The sequence below is a fragment of the Rhinolophus ferrumequinum genome, chromosome 27, assembly GCF_004115265.2.
Source record: "Rhinolophus ferrumequinum isolate MPI-CBG mRhiFer1 chromosome 27, mRhiFer1_v1.p, whole genome shotgun sequence".
NCBI classification, from domain to species: Eukaryota; Metazoa; Chordata; class Mammalia; order Chiroptera; family Rhinolophidae; genus Rhinolophus; species Rhinolophus ferrumequinum.
This window is the reverse complement of record NC_046310.1, coordinates 864492-885194: the sequence shown is the minus strand read 5'-3', so window position 1 is coordinate 885194 and position 20703 is coordinate 864492. Positions and strand designations below refer to the sequence as shown.

The window sequence follows — 20703 nt, the reverse complement described above, 5'->3', positions numbered from 1 at the left end:
GGAACTTCCTCAGCACCACTGTGAGTCCACTGTCAGTGTCCTCTATGTCCACCGCCACTGTGACCCGGATGGGGACTCAGGCAGCCTCGGGGGTTCTCCTCACTGGGTGACACTAGTGGCACAGGTTCAGAGACTCCCAGGGAGCAGACATTTTTGGTTTATGTCCTTCAAACCCCAACTCCCAAGCCCACGGCCCTGGAAACAAATCAGTCCTTATGTTTATCAGCTGGAACTGGGAAGTCTTTGATCCCTGTCTCCTGGGTCCCTTTACCCACAGAGCCGAGCGGAGCGCAGGCCGCCTGATCGCCTCCTGCAGAGCCTGGAAGCCCCCAGGCCAGGTGGCAGGGTCGTGTGGGATGCATGAACCCCAGAGAGGTTGCGACCAGTTCGCCGAGGCCCTCCGTCCTTCACTATCTCCAGGTCCTGTCATTTTTCTCTCCCCTCCTTCCCCCTCCTCCCACTCCCACGGCCCTTTAAGGAGGAGGGGTGGGGCAGAATCAGGAAGTGGGAAGAAGTCGCACATTTTACAGAGCACCTACTACGTACGTACTGCCGGCACTTCTGGGGCCTCCCCTCTGCTCTGACCGAGTCGCGGCTCAGACTGGGGGCGCCGGGAGCAGCAGGGGGCGGAGTCCGAAGCGGCACGGAGGCCGGCGGGTCCATCTGTCTCCTTCTACGAAAGAGCTGCGAGGGGACGCGGCCCGAGGACGCGTGCGGGGCGGAGGCGGCCGGTCCCCGGGCACAGGAAAGGCTCAATTGTGCAAAGGCTTCCGCCCTGCCAGCGCCGGCCCCAGCCCGCCACACAGCAGCCGCCTTTCCGCGGCCGGGAGGTGGAGCGGGCTTTGCCGTGACCAAGTCTGCAGGGACCCAGGCCTCCGCCCCTCGGCCGCTTCAGCTGGCACCGCGCGGGCGGCCGGCGGGGCGGTCCAGCGGCGGCGGGTCACCAGGCTCCGCCCCGGCCCCGGCCCGGGGGCCGCACTTTGTTCTGGACGCGCCTCCCTCCGCATTGTGGGCCGGAGCCGGCGGCCCGAGTGCGAGCGCGAGGCCGGAGCCCCGCGGAACTTTCTCAGCGAGGAGGGGGCGCCGGCGGGCGCTGCCGGGGGATGCGCGACAGAGCACAGCAGAGGCGGCGCGGACCCCGGGACCGGAGCGCACACGCCCCGGTGAGTAGCCCGCGCGCGGTTGTCGTGGGGCGGGGGCCACTGAGCGGGGCTCGGCCGGCCGGTCCTGGGGGTCGGGACCAACGCCGGGTGAGGTGCGCTCGGTGCCCGGGAGAGGCTGTGGGAGGGCTCGGGAGGGGCGCTGGAGTCACACGAGGGGGAGCGGCTGCCGGGGACGCGCTGTGTCCGGCGTCCCTACGGGGCTGCGCGTCCCATCCATGGGCTGACTCGCCGGGTACCCAACGCCAACCTTCTCAGCCTCAGTTTCCCTTCGTGGGAAACACCTGCCTATGAAAGCGCGTTGAAACCCTAAAATCAGAGACACCGAGTGCTACGTTACCTCGCGCCTAAGTCTGCCCAGCTGAGCGAGCGGAACCGCCGGCGCAGGTGACGTTGCGGGCGGGTCCAGATGTTTCCTGGGCGCTGGGATGCGCGGAGAAGGGCCCTGTGCACGTCTCCCCGAGCTGTGCTCTTCGGCGCGCACCCAGGGAACGCGCTCCCGGAGGAGACCCGGGGAGAGGACGGACAGGTCGGGGGTCGCTGGAGAGCTCACCTAAGGGCGCTGATGCCTGGGCCCTCGCGGCCCCTCTGTCCTCAGAGTCGGCAGAAACTAGTCATAGGATGAATTTAAGCACCAGCCCGGTCTGAGGGGGGCAGAGAGGGAGGACACGAATGGTGGGGGTTGCGGGGTGGGAAACGCGGGGAGGCGCTGTGCAGGGGTGACGGCCACCCAGCAGAGACAGTGCCTTGTCCCCCGGAGCCGAACATAGGAAAATCGGCTGGTGAGTCAATGGGACTTTGTTAGGACAGCACAGGGCGCAGCTGGCGCCGGCTAGGGGAAGCGCGGATCCCCGGTGATAGCCTGCTGTGTGTCTGGCTTCCTGTTTCAACCATTGGGGGACCATTGGCTCGTTCAAATCCAGTGCTGAGATGCCTGCAACCTCGTTCGCTCTGCAGAGTGTTGCTGGGTTTTCCTCTTGTGGCGTCGTGTTTCGGCTACACTGTGTCCTCTGCAACTCACTTACAACGGGGCAGCGCGTCTCACACAAAGAACCCTCCCAGGTAGGCGGAGCTTTCACTCGGGAGACCAAAGATACATGTGACTCCAGCCTGCTTATGAATTTCTTTTTATCCTGCTTTGAATTTTGGTTAGTGTGTCTTTGGGATTAAGCTGGGAAGGGGACAGGCACTGGCTGTGACTGGATTTCCTCCCTAAGCTGAAATCTGTGGTGATGCACGCTTTCCCTTGCGTTTCCGGGGGGGGGGGGGGTCTGCAATCTGTGTATCAGCCTGTGGAGCCAACTGCCTGGATGGTCTGAGAGCAAATAATTCCTTACCTCAGCGCCTTGGTTGTCACCTCTGTAAAATGGAACTGGGGAAGGTTGCATCTGCTGGAGGAACAGAGAAGGCTTTTCGTAATGTGCTCCAGGGTCTTGGGTGTATTTCCTGAGCTCCCCAGGTTCGGAGGGAGCAGCCCCTACTCCAGACACCTTGGAGCAGGTTTCATATTCCCCTTTGTGTTGTAGACCTGGGGGTGTATTTCCCTGTGAAAGCCTTTCAGCTAAAGACCCTGCCTGACCAGCCACAACACCCAGCACACAGTAGGTACTTTATAAATATTTCCTGAATTAATAAAATGGGGGGAAAAATCTAAGTATCACCCAGAGGCCTCCCACCCAACGCAGGGACATTTTAGTCATCCTTTGGGCATTACATGATTTGTCTCCACCCGCCTTTTCCCATTCAAACTGGTCCATAGCGAGATAGATTTGCCTGCAGGTGGGCAAGCTTTAAGCGTTTGGGCCTTTCTGGGATCTCCTTGGGGATCCTGGGAAACTGAGAACAGGAACTGTTTTTCCTTCTGACCTGATCCGACCCCCCCTGAATCTATGTGAGCCTGTGGTGTCAGCTCAGCTTTGGCACAGGAGAAAAGAGAGACCCGGTGGAGAGACATGTCTTGTCCATCTTGTAAAATGTGTCTCTTGAGCTTTCCGTGTTCAATCAGTGTCACTTCCCTCTTCCTGTAGAGGTCTTTTGAATTTTTAAAGGGAAACTAGAATGTTAAAATCACAAAGCTCTCTTCCTCTTCCAACCTGTGCTCCGTGCTCCTGCCCTTGGAGACAAGCATCCCAGCTTCCAGAAGGGACTGATGGGCTGAAAGCTCACAGCCGGCCCCGCAGAGGCCAGCCCAGAACGCAGGTCTCTGGCTCCCTGTCCAGGGCTCGTGCCCGTCAGCAGAGCACCTCCTTCACTCGGACTGTCCTCTCCCTGGTGTCTGCATGCACAGATCTCAGCAGATGTCACGTAGCTGTTGGCAAGAGAGAGGAACAGAAAGAGTTATCTCTGTGATGGAACTGACTACGCTGAGGCTGGGAACGTGGAGAACACAGAAATGTGGCAATACTTGGCAAACACTGCATCATTCTGGCCCCTCTTCACAAAACAATAATTAAAAACACTTTTCGTTCCTTTTCAACTTCACTCCCCCAGCCCCCAACTTTTCAAGTGAAAACCACCCTGTTCAGTAAGCAGCTTCTTGGGTCTAATCAGCCGTCTCCACCTCCGAGGAAGGCTGACTCAGGCCGAGTTCCTCCGAGGGGCCTGCGATTTTGTTTCCCGGCTTCCTGTGACTCTGGAGCCAGGAAGGGAGGCAGGATGGCGGAGACCCAGGCCACACCGACCTGCCCCTGGATGTGGTTCCGCTTCTTAACCACGTCCTGTGTAAGCCACACCCCCATCTGCATCAAATCTATCTGCTCAACTTAATTATAATATGAGATGTGCTCATATGCACGAGAAACAAGATGCTGGTGCCCAGGCCACAGACCGTCAATCACAGATGTTTCCACTTCAAAGGGCTTCTGATGCCCGTCCACACATGTGCTGAAAGTGTCCACAAATGGGGGTGTTGTCTCAATTTCCTCTTCAGATCATTTGTTGCTGGTCTGGAGAAACACAACTGATGTGTGTGTGTTGATCTTGCCTAATATTTGCTGAATTTGTTTTTTTAAGCTGCAGTAGTTTTTTTGTGTATGGATTCTTTGGGATTTTCTACATATAGCATCATGTCAACTGTGAATAGATGCAATTTCACATCTTCTTTTCCAAGTCAGGGGCCTTTTATTTCTTTTTCTTGCCTGATTGCTGTGTCCGGGACTTCCAGTACTGTGCTGAATAATGGTGGTGAGAGTGGGTGCCTTGTCTTGTTCCTGATCTTAGAGGAAAAGTTTTCAGGGGCTCATCATTGATTTGTTTACTATGAGATTTATGACATTTATTGTCATAAATGCCTGTATCATATTGAGGAAATTCCCTTGTATGCCTAGTTTCCTAAGTGTTTTTATTGTGAAAGGGTGTTGGATTTTGTCAAAGGATTCTTTTTTCCTTTGTCAAGTGAGATAATGATGTGTTTTGGCGTATTAGGTTGATTGGTTAGCTTATATCGATTTACTCTTATACTCCTGGGGTAAACCCCTCTGAAAGCTTTCTTATTTTTTTAATGTACAAAGTTTCCTTTCTTTGATTTAAAAGAACTGAAGAAAACTTAACAAAGTGCTAACATTTTGCCATTGGGTATCCACGTTTATTGCATTTTTCTTTACAGTCACTGTACTTCAAACATTTAAAATTGTTTGTTGTGGGAAAATATGCAGAACATAACCGACCATTTTAACCCTTCAGTGGCATTAAGCGCATTCCCGTGGTCACATAACCATGATCACGAGCCACCTCCAGAAGTTTTTTAAAGTTCCCAAACTTGGTGTGGGGACGGAGTCCCAGAGAGCAGTTTCCAGGCTCTCGGCCTCAAGTGGAAAGGTGCTGGCTCGGGTAGTAGACAGCTGTCAGCTATGGCTCGTTGGCCGTCAGCTGTAATCAATGAACCATTGGCCACTAGTATAACGGCCGTGGCTGCGGAGGAGAGTCGGTCGGTTGGCAGCAAAGCGGACAGCAGGTCGCACGTTGTGTGAACCAGGCCTCCAGTGAGACCATAGTGGTGTGACTCCCGTACCTATGGCTTCGTGGGTGTTCCTTTTTGGCCTCACCATATCCTGCGTTCTTATGTGGGGAGCAGGACCAGAGACCCCGCTTGACACCCTGCATGATACTTGGAAAGTTTGAAGTTTGGTTTCCCAAACTAAAACTTCGTCCCCATTAGAGGATAAGTCCCATTCTCCACCCCCAGCCCCTGGCATCCACCTTCTACTTCCTGTCTCCATGAATTTCTGAAAACTTTGTAATCGCTGGAAAAGTTGGGAGTTTGAGGCGTGGAAGGGTTAAAGGACCTCACTCCCACGGAGGATGTCCTGGGGGCCCTTTGACTGGGAGCTCCGTGATTTGCAGTCTCTGGACAGCTGCCCCATGTTCCAGACGTCTGGCCCAGATGCAGAGATAAGCGGACCCCTGGCGTCCTGGGCAGAGAGGGCAGCCCAACAGTCTCACGTGAGCCTTGTTTGCTCCAGCTCGGTGGTTCTCCATCTTGGCTGCACATTAGAACCACCCAGGGAGCCTCTAAACACGACAGATTCCTGGGCCCACCCCAAGAGACTCAGCCTCACTTGGTGTGGAGTTCAGCTGTAGGAGCTGTTGTTTTTACAGCTCCGTCCGTGACTCAGATGCCCCGCCAGGCTCCCCACTGCTCCCCGGTGGAGCTGACTTACCCCTGGAGCCCTCCATGGGTCATCGCTTTCAGTGATTCAACTCCCTCCCCGTCTGGCCTGTAACAGTCACCCACGTGACATCCCTTCCCTGATTTTAAAATCCATTTGTAAGTAGAATAAGTGCCAACTTCTGTAGAATCCAACCTCCAGAGTGGGAAAGAACCTTAAGTGCCAGTGTGGGGACAGAGCCCCAGAAAGCAGTCTCCAGGCTCTCGGCCTCATGTGGAAAGGTGCTGGCTCAGGTAGTAAATGGCCATCAGCTGTGGCTGGTTGGCCGTCAGCTGTAGCCATTGAGCCATTGGCCACTAATATAACTGCTGCGGCTACGGAGGGAAGTTGAGGAGAGAGGAGGAGAGAGGAGGAAGAGAGAAGGGGGGAACTAGCAAGAAGATGGTGGCTGAGCCTGCAAGCGGCACAGTGAGGGTTGAGAATTGTGTTGCTCCTGGTTCCTGTGTCTCCAACCCAGATGCCAGCGAGAGTATAGTGGTGTGACTCCCCTACCTATGGCTCCGTGGGTGTTCCTTTTTGGCCTCACCATGTCCTGCGTTCTTGTGTGGGGGGCGGGACCGGAGACCCCGCCAGACGCCCCGCACGACACTTGGCGAAGTTGGCAGGATCCCCTGCACGACAGCCAGGCAGCCCTACTTTTTCATTTTCAGATAGCTTGGGCCTCTCTAACCCATCTCCACCAGGGGTCATCCAGCTGGGACACCCGTGTTGCTAGGGAACTCCCAACAGCAGGTGTCGAAATCTTCGTCGTCGTCGGCGTTTGCGCAGGTCTGTCTTTCAGAATTCCTCCTGGTATTCGTCTGCCATGGGTGTGGCTTCCCCAGATCGCTGAACCTCCCTAAAAGGTGAATGGGCTTCATCAAAACGCATCCCCCCCGTAGAGTGTGGGGGTTCAAAATAAGTGTGATCGCCTCACACAGGGACAACTGTTCAGTATTTGGACGCAGTTACCATGCCTACCTTTTCCTCTCTGCTCTCGCAGCCGCTTCCTTCAGAGCGTCTTTACTGCATGTGTTCTGGGAAGATGTCTGATGTAATAGTGAGAATTTGGACCGTAAACTGAGCCAGACTCACTTCAGGTGAGTCGAGATTCAGATCTCCACTTTCTTGTCAAATCCCGAGCACAGGAGGAGCAGTCAGCAAACATTCGCAGTTGAAATCCTGTCCCTCGTGTCTACATCACTGATGCCCGCGGGACCCTCTTGGAGTCTCAGTTTCTTCCTCAGGGAAGGTGGAAGGAAACGCCTTTCTCATAAGACCATCTGCGTCGGGTCCAGCTGGGCGCCCACAGGCCTGGGTCATGCATCGGCAGGTCACCTGTTCGTAGTTAGGCAAAGCAGCTTTGTTTTCCATTTGTAGCAGAGCCTGAGCGCTGGGCTGAGGAGAAGGGCTGAGACGACAGTCTGACGGCATCTTGGGCTTTTCACTGTTCGTTGCTGTTTCGTGGTGTTTTGGTGTTGCCTGGTTTTATGGCAGACGTCAGGTAGAGCATAGACCAGGATCTCCATCGTGGCTGCTAAAGCCAGCTCTCAGGCCCCAGGTACAGGGAACAAACCCACCGGGAGGAGTGGCTGGGTTGGGCTTCTACCTTCCTCTTAACAAAGGAGGACGGCTGCCTCAGCCGGGACCCACACCCCATAGCCGCCTGCCTTGTCTCTCGTCTGGGGCGATTCTCTGTGGTCCCCTGACCCTCCGTCCCCAGAGCCTCAGCAGGAGGGAACCCCAATCATCCAGTGCTGGCTGCTGGCCCTGCTCCCCATCCATCCCCAGGGTCTGCTTTCCAGGGAGCAGAGCTGCCCCTCAGTGGGTAGGACTGTGAAGCTGCAGTGCCAGGACCTACCCCTACCCCCGGGTAAGGGGACGGCTGCGTGACAGTTCAGGTGCTTTCCAACACTGGAAGTTTTGGGTTTTTCCCCACAAGGTTTTATTTTGAGAAATGTCAAATCAGTAGAGAAAGTGAAAGACGGTAGATCCTGGACTCACGATTCACATTTTGCTGCACTGCTCTGTCTGTCCGTCTGTCTATCCACATACATATATGTGGTGGAACTTCCTGAGCCATTTGAATGTAACTTGCTGACATCGTGACAAGCCCTAAGTACTTCACATGCGTCTGCTAAGAACAGGGACGTGGGGCTCGAAAACCCCAGAGCCCCACTCCCACCTGTGATACTGAGTCTAACAGAGCCGCAGAACAAATGGGTGTGTTCAGATCCCCAGTTGTGCCCAGAGGCCCGTGGAGGGTGCAGTGCATTTCCGTGCACGCACAGCTTGAGAGCAGTGTTGGGGCCTGACCGGCAGCTTTCTGTCCAGAGAGAGGAAAGCGAGGCGTGACCCCTCACGTGGGATGGTGACTCACTGGACGCAAAGCGCTTCTGTTTTTATTTCACTTAATCTGGACACCCATTTGCTGGGGAGGGGTATGCGGTTCAGACAGTTATCTCCGTGGCCCAAACTGTATGCAGTTAGCCTTCCCGGCCGTGTGTCATGGAACGATTATGGAAAACTAAGTTGTTATGTTTGCAGCAAGCCCCCACGTGTCATTGGCACTCCTCGTCGTCGTCCCTGGTCTCCTAAGGCAGTAGGACGTTGGACGGGTGAGGGAAGTGTGGTGGACCCTGCAGGCTGGTGTCCAGCAGTATTTATTGTCCAGGTGGTGTAGATGGCACAGGTAACCTCTGAGCGAGCTTGGCGTGGTTGGTGGGAGGTCCTGTGCAGACTGCAAAGGAGCACAGACAGACGTGCATCGGACAGGAGACGAGAGGAAGAGGCGGGCGTGCGTCTCCAGGGCTCCCCTCTGACATGGGGGGGCCATTGAGAGAGCCTGTCAGTGTTCTGAACCAAGAAACTAAGATTAAAGGTTCAAAGTAACCAACAAGAGGCACTAAAAGCAAATATTGGGAGGAAGAGAGATGGGTTTGGCATAAAGAAGCTACCTTTATTTTCAACTGCTTTGTCGAGTAATGATAGATCTGTGGGCGATTGTCTGAGGCCCCCCGATCTGGGGCCGGCAGGGCCTGACGCTGAGAGCTGAGCTGGACTGAAGTCCCAGGACCCCAACCCACCCTCCGCTCACGGCCCTGGCTCAGTTCCTTTCTGTGTAAGTCCCTCTAGTTTTGTGTAGGACGCCCAGCATCTTGTTCACTCTTTGTGGCAGGACAAACATTCCCCTTTCTACAGGACTCAGAGACACTAGGTAACTTGCCCAAAGCCACACAGCTCCAGGGAAGCATGTGGGGTCCCTGACACCTGACCTGTCCTCTCCTACACACTACATGGCCACAGACATGGCCATGGGCAGCGTCTCTAATGGCCCAGGGACCTTATCTACAGACGTCACAGCTGCTATACAGATGCAGAAGTCACACTGCGTTTTTATTATTAATTGTGCTATTACATTTATTTTGACAAGTCCTTAAGAGTTGTCTTTTAATAAAAGCTTCTAAGTACATCCCCAATTTTACCACTTCTGCTAATTTTACCCAGGCACAGCAACAAGGTAAAAAAAAAAAAAAAAAAAAGTGCTCTATTTTGAGTTCTGTTTCTCATTTTCTCCTTGGAGTCGAAAATAAGTGTTGTGCGTGAATTTAGGCCTGAGTAAGGCTGAGGCTTGTTAGTGTTTCAGCTGGTGTGGACCTAACGAACTGTCCTCTCCGTCTTCACACATCTCCTGTCACCCATTACCCAGGTCCTTACAGAATAGCATCGCACAGGCCCCTCTGGGAAGGCCCCGTCGTACTTCTGAGTCACCTCCCGATTTGCTCTTGCTGGCCGTGGCCAGAACGACCTCAGAGGCCACTGGGGAGGCCAGAACGTGACCCTGGGGCCGGGGTGGCTGTGGGAAGTGTGTGGGACGCGCCTGCTGAGCTGGCCACAGAGACAGTGACAATCCTGCACCCACATCCAGTGTCAGACAAAGGCCGCTGTGTCCGGGATGGCGAGGCTGGAGCCAGATGCCGGGCGGGGGCTGCATGCTGACACCGTCTGGGAGAGGCCAGCCGGGCTCAGAGGAGCCCGCAAGGCCACGCTCAGCTGCACGTCAAGCTGGAAGTGGCCTAGCTGGGTCCTGGCATGTAATGGGGGCTCACTGATGACAGGCGACGGTAGAGGAGGTCAGCTGAGGGACAGGCAGGAATGAGTGCCCGTCCCCTCTCTCTTTCCCGTGGAGTGCCCTAGTCCATCATGTCCTTGGCTTGCTTCCCGGGCTGCTCCCTGACTTGGGGCCTCTGGGGCGGTAGTGTAGTAGCAATGCCTGGAGTTGGCCTGACATGGGTCCCTACAATCCCTCGAGCTTCCGCTTCCTCGTCTGTAAAATGGGGACAATGATGCGTGATGAGGGTTGTCCTGGAGGGTGTCTCACACCATGTGGCTACAGAGTGAATGTTAGTCGTCATGCTCACCTTGACCTGGACGCCCCAGGGCCCCCTGCACTTGGCTAAACAGCCGGGCAAAGCCAAGGACGCCGGGAACGGCGGCTGCCAGCCCTGCCGACTACGCTTCGGGTGGATTTCTCCCCAGAGGGGTGTTTATACACCAGGCAGGGGATTGCCTCCCTGTCTGATGGTCAGACAGGATGGGAGAAGTGTGGAGCCCCAATGGGCTCCAGACTGCAGGCCCCTGGGGGGCCGAGGGCAGTGAGGTGGCCTGGCCTTTTGTTGGGCAAAGCCCGCCCGTCATCTGGCCCAGGCTGTCCCCAGGGCATTATAAATAGCATGGACTTTGAAAGAGGGGCCGCAGATGTGGCCGAGAGGTGGGAGATTTGAAATGATGAACTCAGCCCCGTGAGCCAACACATGGGCTGGGGCCGTCGCCATGGCAGCGGGACACCAGGGACAGCTCATCCTGTATGCGAGGCTTCTAAGCCAGAAGGAGCCGTGCTCAGTGGCCCGTGGGCCAGTGCTCCTGCTCTGTTTACTGCCATCTGCCCCTATGCAGAGACCCGGGCTGCTGCCTCACTTGGCCTGGGTTTGAGCCACGCCTGAGCGAGGCTTCGGGTCGAGAGAGGTGAGTGCGAGGTAAAGGCTCCTCCTGCTGCAGCAGCCCTACTATGTGCCTCCAATAGCAGCCCCCACTGTGTGCCTGAAATGGGGATGGCTTTCCTCTTTCTGTTCTGTATTTTAACTTAGGTGTACTTTACAAGCCTCTGTGACCCACGTCCCAATCCAGGAGGGTATCTGCCGGTGTTTGGAGGGGTAAGACGAGCTGGAAGTCTGACGTCCACAGCGCGTCACCTTCCTTGTTCCCGGTCCACTTCCCACATTCGGGGCGTCCTGTAAAAGGCCACAATGCCTTTCTTTCTTTCATGGACTGGAAGCCCCCTTCCCTTCCAGAGCACACCCTCTGGTCTTCAGCTCCTCTTCCCTCTGTGTGTCTGTGTCCGCATGAACCTCTTCTTACAAAGCCCTGCGCCCTGCAGTGTGACCTCATCTAACTACTGATGACGCCTGCAGCCGCCTGTCCCCACCTAACATCACATTCTGTGATACTGAGGTCAGCATTGCGACCGTTTTGGTGACACAGTTCAGCCCCAAACACCATGTGCCTCACGAGACGATACATTTGAAGTCCTTTGTCACTGTGACATGTGAGGCAAGTAGCCCGGTGGTTTTGGCTCGGGAACCTGCTTTTATCGTTGCACGTGCCCTTGTTCAACTCCCCTCCCCCTCTGAGGCTCCACCCCTCCTCAAATCTGGTCTCTGAGTTCTTCTCCAGATTGAAATCCTGTACTTCCAGCTCTGAGGCTTGGGGATTTCGATTCTGGGGATCTGGGAGAGCTGGAGTCACTGCTGATGAGGGGAAGTCAGGAGGGGAACCAGTTCGGAGGGTGCACGATGCTTTCTCTGGGTCCTGCCCCTCATCTAGACACCCAGCTTCCCTCCTCTGCTGGTAGGGACCCTGGCACGTGCTTCTCTGCTCACCCCTGGGTTTCAACCCTCACCTTGGAGGCCGAGAAGGACAGGCCTGCTGTAAATAGCAGCCCCCAATCAGAAGGCCCTCTTCCTGTGCCGGAAGCAGCGGCCTTAATGGGCAGGAAAAAGGTGTTTCCGGAGGACAGGCCCAGAAAGGGAGAGGGCGAGTGGGGATGGGGCGCTGGGACAGGGTCAGTGCCAGCTCCTGGGGCTGCCACAGGGCTCTGCCTGGGTCCTGCCATTCAAGAACCCATGACAATAGCCCGAGAAAAGCGTCCAGGAGGGGTCTGGGCGGGGAGACGGGATTTCCTGGACAGAGAGAGAGGATCCCAAGGGCCACATTCATTAACTCACAGACCTGTTCATTCATTCATTCATGCATTCATTCATTCATTCATTCATTTGCCACAGTGTGGGCCGTGCTAGGTGCCGGGCAAGCAGTATAAGGCTCAGTTACAAAACAGTCTGGCGAGCACAGGGACAGTTCCACCCAGTTGTAGAAAGTGCAAGAGAGGCAGCTGAGGGCCGTGGGAGGGCAGGAGGAAGCAGGCACCCCTGGAGGGGCAGCAAGGCTCCTGGAAGCGAGTGCCCCTGGGCTTCCAGGAAGTGACACAGAGGCTCAGTCCTGCTGAGGTCTCTGCAGTGCAGTTGTACAGGCTCAGACCAGCATCATTGTCCCTGGGACCGGGTGACCGTGAACTGGCAGGGACCCACCCCAGGAACCCCCACAGTCCCGCCAGGGGACAGGGCCCCTCGGGGGCTACAGGGCACTGAGATACAAGGGCTGTCGTTTCTGTTAGGAAGCCCCAGAGAAGCCGTTTGAGCATCCAGCTTCCTCTGCCACCACGGCCAAGCTGAAATGCCAGCTTTCAACCCCAATCACTCAGCCATGCTGGGATGGCCTCTCGGCGCTTCTGGGGAGTCGGGGCCAACTTCAGCTTCTGGGCTCCTCTGTTTGCTCCTCTGCATAATGGTCTTGGAAGAGACACAAAAAGTTGGGGTACGTGCCTGTCCAGTGTCCCTCGGCCCAGCCCACAGGACATCGGCCTGACACGTCCTGCCGCCCGTGTTCCCAACATGTGTACAACAACTTGTGGGGCCCCAGGAGGCCCTGATTTCAGGAGACGAAGTCCACGGGGATGACGCCCAAAGCTACACCTTGGCCAGAGGTCCCCCGGGTCAGCTGTCACCCGGCCACCCCCAGCACACGCCACTGCGGCCCCCACGATTAGCACTTTCCTCTGCTGGTGAGCCAATGCAGGGGCCACGTCTCGATCTTCTCAGTTTTCAAGTGGGTAAACTGAGGACCACCGAGCCTACACACGTAGACTAGACAGTAAGTGTTGAAACCCCAGGAGTCCAGTCCCTTCGCTGTCGTGATGCTGAGACATGTCACGTGTGGTTTTGTTCCATTAGGAGTGGAAGGAATGACGAGGTACAGCGGCTGCACCTACATGTGGTGTCTAGGGTTTGCTAGAGGAGGTGCCGGCTCCTCGGGGCCTTGGAGAGGCCGGTGTGGAGCCCGGTGTGAGGGGCGTGGGGGCAGGAAGGAGGCCTGGCGTCCACACAACAGGGATGAGAAGCAGGCTGAGGCAGCCCTGGCTCCCCCGCCTTCTGCCACTTTCTGCTTGTATGACTTTGTGCCAGTTATGTGTCCCCTCAAAGCCTCCACCTGAGAGTGGGGACAGCCTAACCTGGGTCATTGAACGGCTGTAGGGATTCAATGGGGTAGCCCGTGTCAGGCCCATGGAAAGGAGGTGCTGTTACATGCCATTTCCTCCTGCCCTCGGGAAGCTCCCAGTCCAGCTGGACAGGCTGGACGCTGCCCTTGGAGGGCCCGACCCGGGAGATGGGCACCGGACACAAACCCTCCAGCTGCTACCTCGGAGCCCCTGTCGGATAGGAGGCTGAGGGCCCCTGGGCAGAGCTGGCTTTTCAGACAAGCAGAGCCTGGAGCAGGGTCTTGAGGGAAGTGAGACACCTGTGTGGTTCCATGACGCCGAGGGGTCTGGCGTGTGGGCAGAGGGGCCGGTGGCCTAGTCAGGACCCTCGCAGGCACTGGCTGCCTCTCTCCTGGTAGGTGTCATTTGGAAGCCCTCAGGACCAGGGTGGTGTCCGTCCACTGCTATAAGGAGAGGGCCCAGTGGCACCGCCAGTGGGTGCCAACGAAAGGAGGGATTCTGGGAAAGGGAGCTGGGGCCCCTTTGTCTGCGAGTCCTGCACCTTCCCATTGCCGCCACCAGAGGGTGCAATTGCCCAGCAGAAGCTGGCGGTCCCCACCCTCCTCTCCTGGCCAGGCCGCTGGGCATCTTTTGGGGGTTGGAAGAGGCCTCTTGCTGTCCCGCCTCTGGGGCTGGGAGGCACTGAGGCTGGGGGTCGTGCATCGTGTGGGCCGGCCAGGCAGGGTGGGTCAGCGAGGAGATCAGTGTCCCTGGTCACTGCTTGCCTTGCCGCCAGCGTGCTGGGCGGTCGCAGAGTCTCTTATTCTTGCTCTTGGTCCCATCTGCCGCTCACCAGCGCCCTCCCCGCCCAGAGTTGGCGTTCTTGCCTCCCCCGTTAGGCCTGCTTTTCCAGGTTGCAAAGCCCATTCAGTGTCTTGGGTGACCACGTATGGAGCAGGCTGCTGATATTATTGGTTGGCAAGAGTAAAAGGTCAAAGGTTTTGCAGCCCGGCTGCTTCTTCCGGAGTCTTCCCCCCTTTGGGTGATGAGCCCTGAACCAGGGTCGGCCCTCCCACCGCCATGAGGCCAGGACAACTTGCCCCAGCGCAGACGGACAGAGTCTCCTCAAACTACTGCCTGCCTGGCCATGGCCCTCCTGGCCCAGGAACCCTGCATCTGGGGGGTTTGGGTGCCGAGGGGACGACGCCAGAGGAGGCCGAGGAGGAGGGATTGGCGCTGGGCCCCGGGTTCTTGCCCACAGCAGGCCCCGAGAGGCAGGGCCTAATGAGATCCTGTCTCCCATTCCTTCAGGGCCCAAGTCACTGTTTCCATGGAAAGAAACCAAGATCTGGCTCTCCGCTGCCGCGTGGCAGCACTTATGTCCCCCCTGTCTGCCAAGCCCCTTTCCTGGGACAGAGCAGCCACGGAGAGCTTCGGGACGTGTCCCCTGAGCCCGAGGCCTCCCGGGGCTCCGGCACAAGGATGGCAAGGCCAGGCTGCTGTCCAGGCCGGCCGAGGGTGGCCCAGAGCAGACAGGGGCTGGGACACCTTCACAGCATTTATGTCGCACTTTCCACCCCCACAGGCTATCTCTTTACTATGGTCATCACCCTGCCCAGCCGTCCTGGGCGGGGCCTTCATCCAGGGGCTGGATTCCCGCCGATGGCGGGGGGCTTGGTGCTCTGGACCTTCTTGTGCTGAGATCCCACCATCCCTGCCTTGGCCACAGAGCCTCCGTGGTGGGCAGACTCCAAGGGGACTGACGGGCTCTCTGTTCTAAAGGGACTGTGGGCAGTCCCACTTGCTGCTGGGACCGTGGGATGTTGTCAATGAAAGAGATGGTCCAAATGTAGCAATTTGTTCATATTGTGATTTGTGGTGGGACGAGCAGGAGCTCCCAGCCGACAGGAGGCAGGAAGGTGAGGGACTGTCCATCACGTGGGGCGCCAGATGGGCGCCAGCCGGGGCCGTGTGCCGTGTGCCCAGCCCAGGGAGTGAATCCTGGTCACACCACTTTCTAGCTGGGTCACCGGGTTATTGTGAGGATTCAAGAAGCTTGAACCTGCAGAGTAGCTGCTGGTACAGGGCAGGCGCTCAGTGGGATGTAGGTTCACGTTCCATCCTCTGTGTGTCTAGTCCTTTTTACCAGACATTCGAAACTCCCCAGGGACAGCAGCTGTGTCCCCCATCAGACCGTAGGCCCCTTAGGGCAGGGCTCTGTCTCCCCATCAGTAGGTATTTATTGGAGGGCAGGGGCTGTCTTTCCCATCATTCAGGGCCTCCAGGAGGTTAGCGACTCTGCCTCTCCCATCAGGCTGGGAGCTCCCTGAAGGTGGAGGGCTGTCTCCTCCATCAGGCTGGCAGCACCCATGCCCAGGCACTCAGGCAGGAAGCACTGTTGTGAGGTCTCGTTTTCAAGGTTGGAGCAAAGGCACCCGAGGTTTATGGGCACGTAGGTTTGAGAATCGCCGACTGGCCGTGGAGGGCAGGTAACAAGTGCCACGTGCCTGGTGGGCTCTGCAGGCCAAGTTGATGACCTTGGTGTTGGGTCGTTGTTGGCAGAAGGTGTCTCTGAAGTGGAGACATCTGGAGGGCAGATGTGGAGCTGGGGAGGGTGAGGGAAGGCCCAGAAAGACCGGATTCCAGGCTCTGTGACTCACTCCTCCATCACGGCAACCTCTTGACAGCTGGGCAGCACGGGGTGGTGAGCCAGGCTGGGGTGGGCAGCGGTGCCTCCCCTGGGCACAGTCGGAAAGGGTCCTGGCAGGGACTGACCGCTCTGTAAAACGGTCTGACAGCCGCAGGCTTCCCTCTGGGTAGGGCTTAATGCATCATGCCGAGCAGGTTACTCTGGAACCTGCACAGATGGTGGCCACCTTTCTTTCTTCTTGAGCTCGGGGACTCCAGGCTGTCGGGCTTGCTCCTGGGCCGGCAGGGAGGGGTGGCAGTTCCCGTCTGTGGTGTTTGTCGATAAGGGGACCAGCGAGTCATCGGGGAGGAAGGTGGGCTCTGCAGGAAGCACCTCAGTCTGCGTCCTGGGCCCTCCATGCCTGGGTGACCTTGGACACACCGTGGCACCTGCCTGAACCGCGGGGGTGATGGCAGCACGGCGAGCCAGCCCGGTGACGACGGGATGCCCGAGCGGTGCTTTGTCAGCAGTTTTGCCGGGATGGATGGTTGTGAGCCTTGGGATGGCTTGGTTCCCTGATGGAACATCCTCGGCGAGGGCATGGGGGTGACAGACTCATTAAGAGGTGACAGGGCAGCCAGGGGGCACAGACAGGCTTGGCAAGCTGGTGCAGGAGTGGGGGCTGCTGCCCCGGCCTCACTCCCCTGAGTACCCCCAGCTGCAGGAAACATTTTGGACCAGCCTGCAGGACAGAGGGGCGTCACTGACCCCCCAGGGTGGCCGCTGCCCCCAGGTGGTTTTCTCAGGTCACTGGGAGACGTTGTTGGATCCAGGCCAGGGAAACACGTGACACCACTAACTCCAACCTGTTGTTTGGTGGGGTGGTGGCACCCCAAATGTCTGCTTCAAGAGCCACGGGCACAGCAAGGTGAACCCAGCACCCTCCAAACCTGAGGGAAGGGGGAGCCCAGAATCTGGAATCAGATGCCAGGCTTGTGTGCTCCGGGCCCAGTGAGTCCGTCCCTGTGACTCTGTGACCGACACCCCGCTTCTCTGAGCTTCAGTGTCCTCATCGGCAGATGAGGTCACCGCGCAGTTCCCGTGGGTGCTGTGGGGTAAAACTGCGGGTACACGGGAAGAGCGGTGACAGGCGGAAAGCTGGGGCGGTGACAGCAGGAGCCCTGCAGGCCCGCCACCCCGCCTCCGACCAGCACTCGGTCGTCAGTTCTTGTTCAGAAGGAATGGCTCAGCCTGAGCGCGTCTACTGTCTAGCGATGGGGTCGCCTTCCGAGTCTCCCTGTCCTGACCTGTACATAAACAGGGACGCGCTGTTCCTCAGCTGCTGTCGTCAAGTACCACAAGCGTGGTGGCTTCACACCACGTGGGTTTGCTACCTACGGCTCCATGGGTTGGAAGTCCCAGGGGGCTCTGGGTGTCGGCAGGGCTGTTCCCTTGCCCTTACCAGCTTCTCGGGGTGCTCTTATTCTGTGGTTTGTGCCCCCCCCACTTCAAAGCCGGCACAGCAGGTCACGTCTTTGTCATTCTGCCATCTCCCTGGTTCTCTGGCGCCAGGAAGGGGTGTCATGTGGTCAGATGGGCCGCCTGGATGGTCCAGGAGAGTCCTCATCTCAGGGTCCTTCACCGTGACCTCATCTGCAGAGACCCTTTAGCCCTTTAAGGCGCTGAGTATCAGGCGTGGACATCTGTGGGGTCTCTTGTTCTGCCCACCACAGGGGACATAGCGGTCTCTATCTTGGAGGAATAACTGTACATACGAAGGTCATGGATGCTGGTGACCCGCGTGTGCTAAGTGCTCAGTAAACATTTGGTGACCGCCACCATCCGTCCGTACCCTTGCTGTTGGGGCCACTGTCCTCAGTGAGAAGCTGCAGGCTCTGTGTGCCTCGGGCCCTCTGTCACTCTCCATCCGCCGTCCGAGGAGAAGCTGCTCCTGATCTTGGCAGCTCTAACTCCAGGCCTGGACACACAGTTTCCTTTGTGCTGAGTGAGGGCGGCTGCCAGCGGCGGGTGTGGGGCCCGGCCCACAGCCATCCCAGGGACGTGCATTCACCGAGATCACAAGGGAACAGAGGGGCCCTTCTTCCCAGGGCACAGAGGTTCCAGCCGGGCCCTGCAGGAACTGGACCCCCTCTGGGGGACAGAATCACCTCTGTTGTGAGGCAGCCTCATGATTTGCAAAGCGTTTTACAATCATTTTTATAGCAGAGGCCTTGAGACCTCAGTATAATGAAAGGGCTGTCACCCGCCCGCTGCCTCTCTGGGGGAAACTGAGGCCCACACTGCTGGAGGCGGGGCCCCAGGCTCTGACCTGAACGGGCCTTGTGGCTTCAGACCAGCATTTCATCACGAAGTTCCGTTCCCTGAACTGAACCAAAAATGAACGGCCCCGCGCCCGTCGGCACCTCAGACTTTTCTTCAAAAGACGAATTTAAGACGCAGCCTCCCTCGTGCGTGTCTGGTCCTTTCTGGCAGCTCCTGGCTGCTGCCCCTGTCCCCAGCCTCGGGCTCTGCCCACCACAGCCAATCGCCTCCCTGTGGGCTCCAGGGGCTGCCCCACACTCTGCCCCCCTGCCCGCCCGCACCCTCCCAGCACCCACACTTCTGATGGTTTCAGGAGGGGCCGTGGGACAGGCAGCTCCACCTACACCCCAGCTCTCTTGGGAGGCCTGCGTGAGGCCCCCAGGAAGTCTCCCCACGGAGCCCAGGACCCCGACCCCTGCCCCCACCTGGGGTGCTGCTCAGGGATGCAGCCTCAGCTGTCACGTGGCTTTGCACCCCTCTGTCCTCCTCCCTGGGAGGTGTGTGTCCGGCCTCCCAGCGCGGCAGCCTGCCCTGTCCTGCGGCCCCTGCAGCCCTCACACACTGCACCTCCTTCCCTGCTCAGCCGCAAACACAGACCCCTCTTCCCTCAGGAGACGAGTGGCCCCACAGACCCCCCCAGCACGGTTCCTTCGCCGCCTAAATGTTAGCACGTGTTTTTTCCCCCGATTAGCAGAGCTCATCATAGGAAAATAGAAAACCATGAAGTAGTCTTAACCCCCCGCTGGAGAAGCAAGTGCTGCTCGCATTTCCTTCTAGTCTTTTCTCTCTTTGGGGGCAAATGGGGGTCATCCTCTGCATGAACGGGGTGTTTGCTTTTTTGCTTGATGTTAATAGTTCTCACGTCACACAAAGCCCTGTACACATCATTTTTAATATCCTCTCGTGGCTATTCCATCATCGGCTTGCCCTCTGTGCTCCCTTGTCACTTGTCTTCCCAGACCGTAGGGTGATGATGTCACTGGTCCCTTCTGAATAGTCCCACCCCTCGCCCCCTCAGCACCGGAAGGCAAGAGATGCCAGCTGCTCCTCACGGGACTCCAGTTAGACTCTTGAGCGGGTGCTGCTTGGAAATCAGCCTCACATCCTCCCTGCGCCCTGCCCTTCCTGCCTGTCCGCGGGGAGCCAGCTTCTGTCTGGGCTGTGGTCTTCTCTGACGGGACTGTCCCCAGACTCCAGGGCATGAGCTGGGTCAGAGGGGTGTTGACTTGCTGAGATTCTCGGGGTTCACTGCCTGCTCAGGAACAGGTGGGCTCCCCAGTGCATGGCTCAAGAGGTCTGGCTGGCTGGCTCTGCCACCCGTTATTTGTAGGGACAGCAGTGCTCACAGAGGTGTCCCTGGGGTCCATTTGGTCGCATTGAACCAGTAATAAGGACCTACTATGTGTATGGATGGCACTGGTGTGCTCAGGGCATCAGCAGGGAGACGGAGCTTACAGCTCTGCCAGGTCTCTTTTCAAACCCAGTTGACCAGTGTCCGTCCGTGAGGCTGTGGCTTCCGGCCAGCACACAGCTTCCCAGCTGTGTCCAGACCCAAGGCTTTGCACACGTCATGTTGGGAGGCCCCTGGCCGCACGACTAGAATGTCCTTTCTCTATATGGTGCAGAGCAACGTTTGTTGACCCACGTGAGGATCAAACCCGGGAGACTGAGCCTCACCATCTGTGTGGTCCAGCTGTGTTTTGCATCGTCCTGCATCGGGACCCAGGGTGCAAAGCAAGTCACACATGCCTTAGGGCCTGGGAGTCGTGCAGTCATAGGCTGCCAGCTGTGTCTTGAAGGAGCCACTGGGGTGTGGGGCTGTGGGGCTGGAGTACAGAGGTGGGGGCAGCTGTCCAGGGCCTTCCGCTGCCCTCCAGCTTGGTGATGGGCTGGCACCAGCCCAGAGCAAGCTCCTGGGGGCAGCTCTTCTTGACTTTGTTACCAGTTTCCTGCAGGTTGGTCTGGGCCGTGAGTCCCAGGACCCTGGGACCCTAAAACTCTATACCTGTCTTGTTCAGAGCCCACCTGTGCACACAGCGTCAGCACCCGCCAACAACACTTCCAAGGCTGCAGCCCAAATCCTGCTGAGTGCTGGCTCTGTTCCTCCTCAGTGGGGAGTGGTAGCATGTCTGCATGCATACGTGGGACCACAGACACGCTGGGTGCTCAGTGGGCTCAGGCAGCTGTGTGTCTGACTGTTGTAATTCGGCCTGTGCTCTTAGCTCCCTGGGCCTCAGTTTCCCCCTCTGTAAAGTGGGAATGACTCTGTAAAGTCAACCACGTGAGGCTCAGTAAGATACCGTGTGTTTGTGCAGGGCCTTCCCCCACAGTTTGTGCCCAGGAAAGGTCTCGGTC

General features: G+C 57.6%; 1 protein-coding gene across 7 annotated transcripts in view; it reads left to right on the top strand.

The window, feature by feature from the left end:
• Positions 1-936: 936 nt before the first annotated feature.
• Positions 937-20703, top strand: part of NAV1 (neuron navigator 1) — a 183251-nt gene continuing 163484 nt past the window's right edge. For 3 of the 7 annotated variants that reach the window (XM_033099890.1, XM_033099889.1, XM_033099888.1), the window contains exons 1-2: positions 937-1163; positions 2118-2222. The gene's annotated coding sequence lies outside the window, so the exon portion shown is untranslated. The remainder of the gene's footprint in view (positions 1164-2117; positions 2223-20703) is intronic. The other 4 variants (XM_033099886.1, XM_033099884.1, XM_033099885.1 and 1 more) reach the window with 3 other exon arrangements.